Source organism: Elaeis guineensis, chromosome 16 (genome assembly GCF_000442705.2).
Source record: "Elaeis guineensis isolate ETL-2024a chromosome 16, EG11, whole genome shotgun sequence".
NCBI lineage: Eukaryota > Viridiplantae > Streptophyta > Magnoliopsida > Arecales > Arecaceae > Elaeis > Elaeis guineensis.
Genome location: NC_026008.2, coordinates 39499504 through 39515743, shown reverse-complemented (window position 1 = coordinate 39515743; position 16240 = coordinate 39499504). Strand labels below are relative to the sequence as shown.

General features: G+C 48.6%; 1 long non-coding RNA gene across 1 annotated transcript; it reads right to left on the bottom strand.

The window, feature by feature from the left end:
* Positions 1–8490: 8490 nt before the first annotated feature.
* Positions 8491–11855, bottom strand: LOC140854354 (uncharacterized). The gene is made up of 4 exons (XR_012137566.1): positions 11370–11855; positions 11186–11289; positions 9175–9301; positions 8491–9037 (listed from the first exon to the last, which is right to left on the bottom strand). It is a non-coding gene; the product is annotated as an uncharacterized lncRNA (long non-coding RNA).
* Between the last annotated feature and the right edge of the window lie 4385 nt (positions 11856–16240).

Here is a 16240-nt window from a genome sequence, read left to right as displayed (position 1 = left end):
CACGACGACGCTGTTGTTGTGTCGGCGACAATAGCCAATTATGATGTAAAACGAATTTTTGTTGATAATGGAAGTTCGACAAATGTTTTGTTTTACTCGACCTTCTCCCGAATGCGACTACCGACTGATCGACTCAGTAGGGTTTCCACGCCCTTGATCGGCTTTGCCGGAGACACCGTCACGACAGAAGGAGAAATCACCCTGCCCGTGACGGTCGGTACCGAACCACGGCAAAGAACGGCCTCCCTCATTTTCGCGGTCGTCCAAGTTCCTTCGGCCTACAACGCCATACTCGGGCGACCCGGACTGAACGCCTTCGGGGCATCGTCTCGACGTACCATCTCCTTGTTCGATTCCCGACTAAAAACGGAGTCGGGGAGATGCGCGGAGATCAACAGCTCGCCCGACGATGCTTTCAAATCTCCGCCCAAAGCGACGAGACAAAGGGTCCCCTGACAATTGACAAACTGGATCAACGGGAGGAGGAAGAGCGGGGTTCGCCGGTCGAGCGGCTCGAGGCGATCCCGGTGGGAGAAAATCCCGACAGAAAAGTTTGGATCGGGTCTCAATTGCCCGACGCCGAACGCCACCGACTGGCGGAGCTGCTGACGGCCAACGCCGACGTATTCGCATGGTCGGCAGCAGATATGTCGGGCATCCCTCCGGAAACAATGACTCACCGACTCAACATCGACCCGACAATGAAGCCGGTGAGGCAGAAGAAAAGGTCCTTCGCCCCAGAGAGGCAGAAGGCCATTGACGAAGAAGTGGACAAACTGCTCGAGGCGGGCTTCATTCGGGAATCCACGTATCCCGATTGGCTCGCCAATGTCGTCATGGTCAAGAAAGCCAACGGGAAATGGAGGATCTGCATCGATTATACCGACCTCAACCGAGCATGCCCGAAGGATAGCTTTCCACTCCCGAAGATCGACCAGCTGGTGGATGCGACGTCCGGATTTCGACTGCTCAGCTTCATGGACGCCTTCGCCGGGTACAATCAGATCCGGATGGCGCCTGAAGACGAGGAGCACACCGCGTTCGTACCCCCAAGGGCCTCTACTGCTATCGGGTGATGCCCTTTGGATTGAAGAACGCCGGCGCCACCTACCAGCGACTCGTCAACAAGGTCTTCAAAGACCAGATCGGGCGTAACATGGAGGTATACGTGGACGACATGCTGGTAAAGAGCACGCAGATCCCGGACCATGTTCAGGATCTCGAGGAGACCTTCCGCACCCTTCGACGACACCGAATGAAGCTCAACCCGACCAAATGCGCCTTCGGGGTGACCTCGGGGAAGTTCCTCGGATTCCTCGTTTCTCAGAGGGGGATCGAGGCCAACCCTGAGAAAATAAAGGCGATCCTCGACATGCGTCATCCGAACACCAAGAGGAGGTCCAACAACTGAACGGGAGAATCGTCGCTCTTAGCCGATTCATTTCCCGGTCAGCTGAAAGGTGCCTCCCGTTCTTCAAAACCCTGCGCCAGGCGAACGGTTTCTCTTGGTCGGATGAATGCGAACAGGCCTTTGAAGACCTGAAGAGGTACTTGGCTTCCCCGCCGCTGCTCGTAAAGCCGCAGATCGGGGAGACCTTGTATCTCTACTTGGCCACGTCTTCTGAGGCGATCAGTTCGGTGCTCGTTCGGGAAAACGAGTGCCGAACCCATCAGCCCATCTACTACATCAGCAAAGTGCTCCACGGCGCCGAAGCCAGATACTCGGAGACGGAAAAGATGGTCTTCGCCCTGACCGTCTCCGCGCAACGGCTCCGACCATACTTCCAGGCCCATGCCATCGTGGTACTCACCAATCAGCCCCTGAGGGCCGTGCTGCGCCGACCCGACACATCCGGACGGCTCGCTAAGTGGGCAATGAAGCTTAGCGAGTTCGACATTCAGTACCGACCAAGGCCTGCCTTGAAGGCTCAGGTCTTGGCCGACTTCATCGCCGAATGCCCGACGACCGACCAGAGGTCGGGAGCTGAAGGCCCGGGACGAGATTCGGTCTCTGAGCCGGACCCGATCTCCACCTGGGTACTTCACATCGACGGAGCCTCCAACGCTCAGGGAAGCGGGGCCGGGCTCCTGCTCACGAATTCGGATGGGGTAGTCACCGAATACGCCCTCCGGTTCGATTTCAAGGCCTCCAACAATCAAGCCGAATACGAGGCACTCCTCGCGGGCTTAAGGATGGCAAAGGAATTGGGCGTCGACAGCCTTCGGGCATTCTCCGACTCTCAGCTGATCGTGGGGCAGGTCAAGGGCGACTTCGAGGCGCGAGATCCGACCATGATCAAGTATCTTCAGAAGGTAAAGGATCTCGTGGCCCGCTTCGTGCATTTCGAGATCTCCCACGTCCCCAGGACGGAGAACGCCCGTGCCGACGCTCTCTCTAGGTTGGCAACGTCGGCCTACGATTCTTTGGGTCGGACGTTTGTCGAAAACCTTCAACAACCGAGCATCGATCGGACCGAAGAAGTGCAGCAGCTAACGTCTGAACCAAGTTGGATGGACCCGATCGTCCGGTACCTGTCCGACGGGACCAGTCCCGAAGATCCCGCGGAGGCCAGGCGACTTCGATGGTCGGCGTCACAATATGTGATCATGGACGGCCGACTCTACAAGAGGTCGTTCTCCCTCCCTCTGCTCAGATGCTTGGGACCGACCGACGCTGACTACGCTCTCCGAGAGGTTCACGAAGGAATTTGTGGGAATCACTTGGGGGGCAAGTCCTTAGCCTTCAAGGTCTTGCGACAGGGCTACTACTGGCCGACCATGAGGAAGGATGCGGCAGGGTTGGTCCGAAGGTGCGAGCCATGCCAGAAGTATGCCAATATTCAGCACCAACCGGCCAGCCAAATCGCTCCCATTATCGCTCCATGGCCCTTCGCTCAGTGGGGAGTCGACATTCTCGGCCCTTTCCCACCGGCGTCGGGCCAAAGGAAGTTCATCGTTGTCGCCATCGACTACTTCACGAAGTGGGTCGAGGCCGAGCCCTTGGCGCAGATCACCGAGCGGAAGATGGAGGACTTCGTCCAAAAGTCCATCATCTTCAGGTTCGGATTGCCGCACACCATCATCACCGACAACGGACGGCAATTCGACAACCAAGACTTCAAGGACTTCTGCGCCAGGTTCCACATCCGTCATCGACTAACTTCAGTCGGGCACCCACAGTCCAATGGTGAGGTTGAGGTGACGAACCGAACCTTGCTCCATGGACTCAAGACCCGACTGAACGAAGCCAAGGGCCTCTGGGTCGACGAGCTGGGCTCCGTCCTGTGGGCTTACCGAACGACCCCCCGCGTCCCAACCGGAGAGTCGCCGTTCAGTTTGGCCTACGGGACAGAAGCCGTGATCCCGCTCGAGATCGGCCTGCCATCTTCAAGGGTCGAGCAGTACCGCGAGCCGGACAACTCCGAAAGCCGGAGAGCCGACCTAGATCTTCTCCCCGAACTGCGAGATGAGGCTCAAATTCGAATGGCCTCCTACCGACAGAGGGTTGCCCGGTACTACAATGCCAAGGTCAGACTAAAGCTCTTTAAACCTGGCGACCTAGTCTTGAGGAAGGCGGAGGTGTCGAAGCCCTTGGACCAAGGGAAGTTGGCTCCCAACTGGGAAGGACCCTACAAAGTTACTGACACCTTCGGGCCGAGGGCTTACCGGCTGGAGACCCTTGAGGGGAAGCCCATTCCCCGGACTTGGAACGCCGACAACTTGAAGCTGTATTACCAGTGAATTCTGTAATTCAATCGTTGGAATACAAGTTCGGTTTGAAAAATCGGAGTTCTAACCTTTCGACTACTGGTCGGCGCTCAGCCCCGACGCATCGACGCGGACCTGGCACCGACGACACTTCGGCCCCTTACACGGACCGATGCATCTACGATGACGGGAGTTTGTACTCCTTCTACGGTCGAATTTTCGGGCATATCCGTCGGCCGACTGATCGATCGGGCCCCGACCGAAGAAAGGCTAAAAGCCCACGCGGCTGTAGCCGCAACATTCCGACCAGGCTACGGCCGGTCGAGGGATATTCGGCTTACCACCGTCTATCACATGACGCGACCTTAGTCGCACCCACTACTCGCCGACCGACCTACGGCCGGCTGAACGACACTCGGCTTGCCACCGTCTGTCAAAAGACGCGAAACCCGACTTACTATCATGCCCCCGACACTGCGCCGGATGATGACCGGCTAAGTGCATCTACGGAGGTCCGGCTTCCGAACCTTCACTAAGTTCGGTCGGCTCCCTACTTGACAGATACGCCCGAACGGCGACTACAATTTTCGGAAACCGACCTAAAGTCGGGACACAAGCTACTTCGGAGCTATGCAAGCCGGTCAAGTCCTACCGACTTGCCCGAGTTGGCGACTTCTCTAAGTTGGCGACTAGAGTTCGACATTACAGCGATAAGAAACATTGCAAACAAGAAGCAAAAGAGAAGACAATTTTACTCATTGATCAAAAAAAAAAAAAAAAAAAAAAAAAAAAAAAAAAAAAAAACATTACAAAGTCGGGCCGAAGCCCGATTACATGTGTTTTCAAAAAAGACAAAATAAAGATGGTCGGCGGCGCCGATCACCCGTCCTGATCGATCTCTTCGACCGACGGAGGATCAGGGATGATCGGCGTCTCGGCCATAAGCAACGATTGATCGGCTGTCGAGAGATGAGCTTCGGTCGATAAAGGAACTTCCGCCGGCTCCGGGACGGCTTCCTCCACCACGACGGCGCCTCCCGACGGATGGTCGGCCATTTCTTCCGTTCCTTCTTCTTCGGCTTCTTCCTCGGCGAACAGCGGGACGACTCGGCTGACGTCCACCTCCGGGTACAAGGCATGGACGGCATCCCGACCATCCTCGAACCCGACCCGGTAGGAGGCGAAGCCCGATTCAAGCATCTCCTCCTTGTACCGGTCGGAGGCCCGGAAGTCCTCAACCGCACGATCGGCCGACTCCCTCGCCGACCGTGCCTCGTCCTCAGTGTGGGCCAGCTCCTCCTTCGCCAACTCCGCCTCGGCCCTGGCAATTTCGGCGTCGATTTGGGCGATGGACAAGTCCTCTTCGGTTTCCGCGAGCTTCCCCAGGCTGACCCGAAGTTGCTCGCGTTCCCCTTGGAGTTCGGAGGTGGCACTGTCCCGTTCGCGTCGAAGACGACGCACTACCCGACCTTTGTGCTTGGCCTCCTTCTTGGCCGACTTTAGTTCGGCCATGAGCCGGGAGACCTCGTCCGTCAACTTGGCCTCCCGATCGACCGACTCCTGCAGTTGGTCGACTAGTCTCCCTCTCTCGGCCTCGGCCGCTGCCGACCTTTCCTTGAAGGCTGCCCTAACGTCGCCGAATCTTCGGTATCCGGCCTCCAGCTCGGACATGGTGAAGATCAACTGCCGACAGAAAGAAGCCTTGTCAGAATTATGTGGCAAACGAAAATTCTTCTAAGGTAAAAGGTGACGCGAAGCTTACCTCCACCATCGACGGGTAGAACCGCGACAGCATCTCGGTCACCTGCCGAGACCGCAACGACTGAACGTCGGTAGGGAGGAGGATCCCCTGGCACAACCTCCTCGCAAGGTTGTGATCGGCCAAGGCCGATGCACCCTCGGGGTAGTATGCGCTAGGGGGCATTGATCTCTCCTCCTCCGAGGGCTCCATCGGGGCTTTCCCCCGATCAGCTGCCCCGACCGACGGGGCTGGCAGCGATGGGACGCTGGAGTTTGACCCGGCGCCCCCCGTTGCGCCGGCGGACGCCTCCGGACGATGTTCGGCTTCCCGAACGACGTCCGGCTCCGCCCGCGGCGGCGAAACCGCCGACACTCCTTCGGCCACTTCCTCGGCCGGCCTCTCCCCGACTCGCCTCTCCTCCACTCGGACGGTCGGAGCCGCGAGGGCTATGATTGGCTCCGACCCCTCGGTCGCCGACGCTTCCACGGTCGGCGGGACTGGCGCTGATCTCTTGGAAGGGCGCGAAGGGCCAGCGCCCGACGCTTGCCTCTTCCTCGCGGCGGCAAAATGACGAATTTCGGCGTCGGTCGGCCTCATCCTTGGCGGTGTCCCTGCAAAACCTACCAATGTCAGAGGCCGGACCAGAACTACCCTAAAGCCGAATAAAAAGAAAAAGCTGGGGAATCGGACGATACCTATTCGGGGGACCAGACTCAGGCCAGCATCATAGAGAGCTTGCTCGGTAACAAGCTCCCTCTGCTTCGGGACCGACATATCTTTGAGTCGGTGGAAGTCCTCCCGGTGGTCCACGTCGACCCGACTGTTGTCGTTGGCCTCAGTTCGGGGTGCACCCCAGCGAGAAGGAAAGCCCCAAGAGGAGGAAGAGGAAACAAAGAAAAACTGGTTCTTCCATCCATGAATGGACGATGGAAGACCGGTTATGAAGGCAAGACCCTTCCGGGGATTGAAGAGCCACCACCCTCGGGCTTTAGGGTGGGGTCGGAGCACAAAGAAGGCCCGGAAGAGGGAAACGCGAGGGTTGGTCGGCAAGAGCTGACACAACAGCGCGAAAGAAATGATTAGCCGAACAGAGTTCGGCGCCAGTTGCGCCGGACAGAGTCCGTAGTAATCAAGCAGATTCCGGACGAACTCCGGAATCGGAAGTCGAAGACCCGCACGAAGGTCCTCAACGTACAGCGCCAGGTCGCCGGGCGGAGGGTGGTTGACCCGACCGCCGGCCCCTGGAGCATAGAGCCGAAACTGCTCCGGGATGCGATAATGCTCCCGAAGCTGATCGACGTTCGGCCCCGAAAGCGAGGAGGCCTCATCTTCCGGAGCCGATCGGGTGTCGTCGGTCGGGTTTCCCGACCGAGCTCCCTGAGTCGGTTTCCTGGTCATTGTGCAGGAACCGAAAGAAGAGAAGAAAGCAAGAAGGGGAAGGAGGACCACGAACCCGATGGACCCTCCGGAGGTAGAGAAGAGCTCTGCCCGCGACGACCGAGAAATCGCCCGGACAGAGTTTCCCCAGCAAATGGCAAATGTGGGTCAGGGTCCGGGAGGTCCTATATATATAGGGCCGACCGACGGCCGAGATGCTCCCGCGCCGACCAAGGTCCTCCGGATGCGCGACGCGTGGCGCCCGCGGATTGGCTAAGGATTCGGCGCGCTTCGCCCCGGGGCGCCCGCACCGCCCGCATTAAATGCCGGAGCGGGCGCCGGCCAACCACCTTGACACACGGCGCGCGGGGGTTGGCTCCGCAGTCGGCCGCCCGCGCCGGTCCGCGTTCCCGATGGGACGCCTCACCCACGATCGGCGCCGAATAATCCGATCGACTGATGCCGTATCGTCCGGCACCCGATCTTCTGACACCGACGTGACGGCTGGCGACGACAAGACGCGGCGTCCGGCACTGAACGCCGGCGCGACTTCTGGCATCAACCAGACGTTCGGATCTCTCGGGGTTCGTGAGGTGTCAGACAACGGATCAGCCGGCGGTACGGTCGGATCTGCGCATGCGACAAATCCACTCCCAGTCGTCCGGTCCTGCTACCCGAATGAAGGCACCGGCCAGCTTCCCACCCGACTTAGGAGTGGAGGGGGGCAACTGTTGGGGGATACCGACCGACCGACCGACTATCGGAGGGACCGATCGACCGACCGACTATCGGAGGGACCGATCGACCGACCGACTATCGGAGGGACCGACCGACCGACCGACCGACCATCGGAGGGCCCGATCGGCTAGCGGCCCGACCGACTAACCGATGGCCCGACGAACGACTCCGACTGGTCGATCGTAAGTCGGGCGGTAGGCCAACGGACGCCATCAGCGGCTAACCACGGCCATCCCACGGTCTATTCCCGACCGACTGAACCCAGAGGTCCGGTCGCTGACCCACTTGAAGCTCGCCGACCGACGGAGGAGCCCGACGCCACTCTGTTGGCCACCGACCTCGGGTCGGCCGACTCCACCAACCGCCGTACGGCCGCCAGACGTTGTCAGCTCTGACACGGACATGCGGCACAGTTACCTAGGGTATTGTCCCGCCGAGAGCCGGGTCAACCCTGGTGATTAGACGGCTACACGGCGGCATGATGTTTTCACGGCGGCTCTGACAGCCTACAGTGAGTTGACAGTTCCTCACTTGTCCGCGCCATTAATGACGGTGCCATACCGCGCTCCACTATATATACCGGGGAAGGCAACAGTGCAAAAGGTCGATCCGCCCGTCTCTCCCACATACGCAGGCTCGCCCCTCTCTCTCTCCCTCTCAGAGCTCTCTGTCTGCATTTCACTGTTGCCCAGTCACCTCTCTGACTTGACCGTCGGAGGGTCCCCGCCGGAGCCGCCTCCGGTCAGTGCGGACTTCCTTTTGCAGGTGCATGCTTCCCGGCGATCGGGCGACGAGGCGATTGGCCGCAACAAGATGGTAGCAGAACATAGTTATATGTAAGAAAGAATCTAATTTTGTCTCCTGAACACATTCTCCTATCAACAAAAACTTTATTTTGGCCTGCCATCATTCAACATTATAAGCAGGAGACTGATATGCCAGCTTAAAGATAGAAACAATATCATTCAGAAGATATACTCGCGTCTCTAAACAATTTTTCCATTCTTCAGAAAGTTAACCTCTTCTTTTTATCTGTCAGAAAATAGTCTAGCATTTTGGAACACAGCAAGAAAAACTACAGATGGTGATAACAGCAGAATATACCCGTGGACAACACAAAACCTTAAAAACTAAACTCAATCCAGATTAAGGAAAAAAGGAGAAAATAAACTGCAAGCGCCCACTCACCATATCCACGCCACTCAATATCCTGGATCTAAGACAGGACGTAGGACCAAAATTACCCGGTGTACCGATTTGCATCATGCCCATAGCCTCCATCTGGGTTTCCATATGGAGAGTAAGGTAGGGACCTTGATTTGTTCTCTTGATCTCTTCTTGACCTATGACTGTTAGGTGATTTACAAGAATAATCATGGCCACCCCAATAAGGTGAGCGGGACCTCAGATAATCACCATCTCAATCATCATGAACATAGCCTCCATGATATGTTCCACGATTATGTCAATAGCCTGTCAAATAGAGACAGGGGACAAAGATGGGCGAAGTGGAAAAAGTAACAACACAAAAATAGATGACAAGTTTTAAGGGGAAGAACGCTAAGGTTCTAGCAAGGATCATAAATTTTAAGCTGGGCGTAAAAACTCACTGGTGTCTCAAGAACTTTTCATACCAAAGTATTTTCCAGATGTAGGTGTTCATGGGCATCCCCTCGACCAAAAATGAAGCAAGAAATGCCTTGACACTTTTACAGGTTCCCCAAGCTGAAGATGGCCCTGTAATTGCGAAAAGATGGTCAACCACAACGAAAATCATATAGCAGAAGTATTGATAGTATTATAACCTATGCATTATACTTAAAAAACACCAATGACTACAACAAACACTAAAATCAAGACATGACTGGCAGAGTTGATAGATGAATACTATGTGCACCATACCATATATGCCCGACTAGAGAGATGGTGATGCTTGTTGAGTAGTTCTTGTAAGAGTTGAAAGTTTTGCTGAGGTTGTTTAGCCGGAAATTTTGCTAAGTTGGGGTGATGCATGGAAAACTATTAGGCTGGCCATTGATTAAGATGTTGCAATGGATGAGCTGATCATCTTGATTCTTGCCAACATATCTTGGAACCATTTTTATGAAATTAGCATGATTGATGCATATGCTAGAGTGTGATTGGTTTATGACTAATGATGAAGTTATTATTAAATATTTTATTTTACAATGGTATTTATTTTCTTTGAATGCTGCATTGATTTTTGTAAACTTATGCTTGATCAGTGAGATAATGTAAGATTTATTTACTGAGCTGGATAGCTCGTATCTTTTTTAATTTATTTTTTTGGAGGAATAGGGTTCCTAGAGATGAAGAATAGTTCAGACTTAGAGTTTGTGTTAACGAGCTTGGTGACCTTGTAGCGGAATTTTAGTTTTTTAATTGACCATAAATTTGTAGTTGATGATTTTTAGAATTTTGAGATTATGAATTTTAGCATTTAAATTTGAATTTTATCATTTTGAAACATCATTTATTTAATTATTTAATGGAGGAAGGATTTAAATTTTTTATTTTATTTAAGATAATGATTGTTGGCTTTGTGTTATAGTGGGCTACAACTATCAATAGCAAGGTTTACCATACTGTGCCGAACCGGCCGATACACCCCATCTCGTATCGAACCGGCAGAAAACCGACACGATTCGGCCGATAAAATCGGTACACCGGTGGTACTAAAGAAAAAAAAAATGAAAAGTGAGAAAGAGAGAAAGAGGGGAGGGGAGGGAAGGAGGTGGGAGCCATCGGAGGCCGGCGGTGGCCGACTGCGACCGTCGGAGGGCTTCCGAGCCCCATATCGCCCGATAGGACTTTCAAGAGAGTAAAAAAAAGAGAGAGAGCGCTCGGAGGGGGGGCGGAGAATCTATCGAACGGACAATGCCTCTGTTGCGAGGCTCCCGGTGGCTGACGAGCCGACGCCGACGGCCTGAGGGCGGTCGAGCGGGCAGAGCTGTCCGCGGCTCCGCCCCTTCTTCTTTTTCGAAACAGACGGCATCTGTTTCGATTTTTTCTTTTTTTTTTATTTTAAACTTATGAAGTCGGCAACTGGGTTGCTGACTTAAGAATTTTTTTTAAAAAAAATAAAAATCGTGAAGTCGTCAAATCGTTTGCCGACTTCACTTAAAATCATATTTTTTAAAAAAATTTGCGAAACAGGGGCGATGCCCCTGTTTCGCGCCTGCGGCACCGCACGTGTGGACTGCGCCCTCCGACGGCCACGACGGTCAGTCGGAGGCCATCCGACGGCCCCGCCAGCTCCTTCTCCTCCCTCTTTTTTTTTGCTTCCTCTTTCTCTCTCTCTCTATTTCTCTCTTTTTTTCTTCCGGTTCAGGTCGTCGGTTTCGTACGATATGAAACCATACCGAACCGTACCACCGGCCGATCGAAACGGCCGACAGTACCGATTCAACATATCTTGATCAATAGCATGACCATATTATGTCCCAAATTTGCATCTATGGTCACGAATGTAAACCCTCAAGAGATGCGTATGGTGTTCAACAATTAAATAATTAAATGACATCCAACCACCTAAGAAAATGATAGACGTTAACACTACCGGTCCACCACAATTAGGAAAACAAAGTAATTGGCACAAACCAATCTTTCCCTCCCTGGAGAAGGGGTCCTCGAGGTCCCTTTTTGTAGCCCTAGAAGAAAGGCCCGTTGCATAAAGAGTATTTCCAGGATTTCTTGCATCATTCCTGCCACAGCATGCAATATATTTTAACACAAGACATTCGTTTTTGTTGGACAAATATAATAGTGTAAATGATTCACATACTAAACATCTTAAATCCGATGACCGAAAAATCTGCATGCATGAAGACCTGCTATGACTTCCAGTTCATGCTTGTGTCTGAGATTTGGGAAGGGGCGACTAGGACCCTGCCCCTAGATCAGGATCTTGATCTAGAACAACCCTTATAAGGAGATGGTGAATGTGAATACCTACAAACACTCAAAAGATTTATAAATAAAGTAAACCATCAGAAAGAAGAACACACACACGGCCTACATGCAAATAAGCATCCGTTTTATGGCAGTCGGCATCCAGTTTAAGGTGATCAAGCCTGAACAGAAGGCACAAGCATCAATAGGCCTATTAAGTATTAAGAAAGATCGATGAGGAAGAAACATCCTGCTCAACATGCTGCCAAATCAAACTAACCAATGGACCACAGATCTAGTCTACCAATAATGTTGTCACTAACCTGTATTTATTATTTAATATGTCAACCAAGGCTAACACTGTCCATAGAAAACAGACATTTTGGCATACAATATCTCATATAGAGATATGTATCAACTATCAACCTAGTACAAGTTATTTACTCCACTCCACATCGTGTCAGCTAAGAAGCTAAAGGAAATTGGGGAAAAAAGAAAACCATTGTCAAACAATTTGAAACATGTTTCTTTTATATATATATATATATATATATATATATAGATGTTGATATTGTGCCATAGCAAAGCCTCATGCGAGTTGCATGGACATAGATATGAGAATCGGATTCGGACATGTTTCCAAGTATTTGATTGGGCAAAAGGCCGAAAAAGGGGACATGAAGATATGTAGGTTAAATTATAACTCTAAGTAAATTATATATTTTTATAATTTGCTTAAATATTAATGCAAATAAAAAAAAATTGTTAAATTCCTTCAATATAATGTTTCTCGTTCAAACTTTTCAATTAACTCAAGGATATAAGAAAAAAAAAATGACATTTTGCAAAATTATTTCAGTGCCATCCTTGGGCAATCACTAAAAAGAATGACTACTTGCTTCTAACATAAACATGGAGGGTCATTGGAAAAGTTGTCCAATTTTTAAGTGGCAACCGTAGTGCCTCATAAATATTCAAGTGTGTGATATGTATCTGACTAGAATACGTATCTGACATGGATTTTTGGAGCTGATGCGAGAGTCCAGGTAACATTGGAGTTATGAGCTTATGAAGTTTGAGGATTTCTCCTATTCTTAACCTATCAAAACCACAATCCAACCCTATCCTGGTTCACATGTTAGATCATAGCAATTACAAAAAAGAAGGCTACACATTGATCATATCGTATAACTACCTGACAGACTTTTGCCAACTAAACAATAATTTAAATGAATTAACTCAAGAACACCTCCTTTGATCTTTGGACTTTCAGCAATAATTTGCAGGTGAACAATATAAGCATTGTGGCAATAGGCAATAGGCAGGTCCTAGGCATTAAGCCAAGAATTACCTACACACTCGGATCCAACACCAAAAGTCCAATTTGGATACACGTTCGACATATATCAGATATTTGGATACTCCTGAAAATCCATGGTTGCTGCTTTCTAAGATCGGTGAAGAGTTGAATTCTTCCAACAATAAATTTTGACCTTTCATGTTCATGTTAGATTGAGTATTCGAGCTCCGTAGTGACTGACCATGGATATAGGTATTGAAATAACTCTGCAAAATATTATTTTTACTATATTTTTAAGTTAATTGGAAAGTTTGAATGAGAAACGTGTATATTAAAAGAACTTAACAAACAATCTCTTATCATTTATTTTTAATGTTCAAACAAATAATATTAAAGGTGTAAATATATAAATTAGTTAAAATTAGAATTTATCCTATGTATCCATCTGTCTCCCTTTTCTCCTCTTGCCAAGTCAAACACTTGGTTACACATCCGATCTGATTCTCAAATTTGTATCCATGTAACACTAGATAAGACAAATGATGTGATAAAAAAAATGTCTTAAATCTTAATGCATAATTTTGTGCCAATAAATACCAAAGAATCAAAGGATGCATTCCAAGATGAACCAAAGTTACCAAATCAATATGGTTAGAATATATATATATATATATTCAACTAAATCTTTTGGTATTAACGCTGTTGCCATGCTGCTTCATTAACTATAGGCAATTCAGCACCTCCCCCACCCACCCATGCCAAAAAGAAGAAAGGAAGTCCAAGACCAGCATGGCAACAGCATTAATACCATTTAAACAATGCAGTGTTATGAACATGAGGAGGACAATCACAGCCTAGCAGCTGAAGGACCTGAAATTCCTCTTCCCTTGACCTGGCTGGGCCAATTTGGGAATTCTGTGTTTTAGACCTGTAACTAATATGAAATTAATTCCTTCGCCATCCTTTGATATCTATTTCTCCAAGTTAGCAAACGGAAAGTAGATCCAATGTAAGCATATTCCAGAATGGAGACGCACCTGCATTTTCTCAAACCAACATCAATCGCACCAATTTGATACCCCTTCTCCATCAATCAAGATTACTACAAAGATCTAGAAATGGACAATCACATGAATGAAAACAACAGTCAAGACAAGCTAAATCTTCCAGAGCAAAACATCATCCAGCTGAAATTGAGTTATGATAACCACCATATTAAAACACAGACTTAATTACTTTAAAATCTTCAACTTTTTAGAACTTTTCATTTATATTCTGAACTTCAGTTCGTTGCAATTAGGTCCTCAAACTTTTATAATGTTGCAAGTTTTCCCCTAACTGCTACTTCCATCTGACGACCATGACGGAAATGTCACGTGCTATCATGTGATACAGTGGAAATTGAAGTGGCATATAATTAGCTGAAAACTCTAAACTTCTTCTTTCCCGTTTCTTCCTTCTAGCTATAGTTTCTACTTTTCATTTTATCATTTTTCCTCTACGATGATCTCCTCTGAAATCACCTACACTACCATTAATACCTCTGCGTATACCATTACCATCTCTAAACCCTCCGTCATGGCTGCCACCACAACCATCAAGATCTCCTCTGTCACCCCACCATAATTGAAAGCAACAAGTATATTTCCATCTAGATGGATTTGGATTTGTAGCCTTCCTAATTGTGTTCATAGTAAAGGCCGAATCCTTGTTTGAATGTAAAATGTTGTCTCCAAATACCATACTTTAGAGTGAAGAGTATGGACAAAATAGACAAAACAAATTGCTCTGCTCATCACTCGGATGATTTAATTTCAGTACCTTCTTTTCCTGACTGATCCATCTCTGGAAACAAAAAAACAAATATATATATATATATTTCTTTTGAAGGAAAAGGAGGCTAATAAGAGGCAGCCAATATTTGTTGAAAATATAGAGAAAGAAAAGATATGTACAAGGATTCAGAGTTCCTGCGTTATAGATTCTATAGTAGAAAAAATAGTAGAAAATATAGTGGAAACTTGTAAATCTAAACAGAAGCAATGACTTCAATTCTTCATGTAGCCGGACACAAGGAGGTGGGGACACACAACAGTATATTTAGGCACAATACTTCCATTGATATCTTTCATGGGGTGAGCAGAGTTATAGAGCATTGGAGAGTAAATAGGCCATCTATAAGCCATAAATTCTCTAATTTGTAGATTGGGACAGGACTTCGGTTTCAGAGTTTTTCCAGCCATAACCTACTTAAGCTTATCAAACAACTTGCTGACCTTATTCAAAGCAACCATTTCAAATAAAGTTTGAAACAATTATAAACTAGGGAATAGAACAGTGACACAAGAGAGAATGTTGCAAGAAACAAATATATAATAATTACCAATAGGTAATCCAATATCATTTCTCAGGTTGCTTCCTTGAAGTATTCAACTCTTCTTACTTAAAGCATGCAACTCTTCTAACAATTTTGTTATTGGAGATTGCAAAGCTACAACTCGAAATTGCTTATTTGAATACTTCTAGCACACAACCTTTAGCTTACTCTTTGGTGCTGCTGAGTGAGAGTTCATCTACATAGGGAAGTTTTGAGAGTTGCCTTATAACTATCCATTGCATACTGAATTCACCAAGATCACTAGGCTTAGAAACATTCTCACGAAGGTTAGCTTTGTAGGTTTTTGGAGCACGAACTATCTGAGAAGAAGAAGAAGATGAGAGAACAAAGTACAGAGAATTAGGATGGGTTGTTCTCATCATCTTCTTCTTGATTTTCTTTAAAATTTAGATTCTTTATGGTTAGCTATAGATCAAACGAATCAATAATTCGAATCATTACAAACGCAGAAACCCTATCAATCATACAATTTCTCAAGCAAATGTAAATAACAAAAAATAAAAAAAAGAGACAACCAAGATCTTTATGACATCAAAGTTCAAAGTTTCAATACTTGATAAAAAAGATTGTGACGGAGGCGGTCATGGTGGCGGTGGTGGCGGTGGCCTCCATAGCGAAGAGTTTAGAGATAGTGATGGTATAGACGAAGGTGCCGATGGTGGTGTAGAAGGTGGTGGGGTTTTAGAGGTAGGGGTGGAAAGAAAATGATGAAATTGAAAGTAGAAATTCTAACTAGAAGGAAAAATCAGGGAAGGAGTTTAGGATTCCATATCAACTTTCACTACATATCACATGATAGCACATGACATACATGACATTTCTGTTACGGCCATTAGATGAAAATAGCAACCAGTGAAGAAATTGTAATATTATAAAAGTTTGAGAACATGATTGCAACGAATCAAAGTTCAGAATAAAAATAAAAACCTCAAAAAATTCTAAGGTATATAAAGTAATTAAGCCTAAAACAAATAACGGGCTCAAACCCTAAAAGATTCGAGACTGAACCGATAAGAATACTTGGGGCAAAGCCAAAAAACCTAGAAGATACCGGCCCTAAGGCATT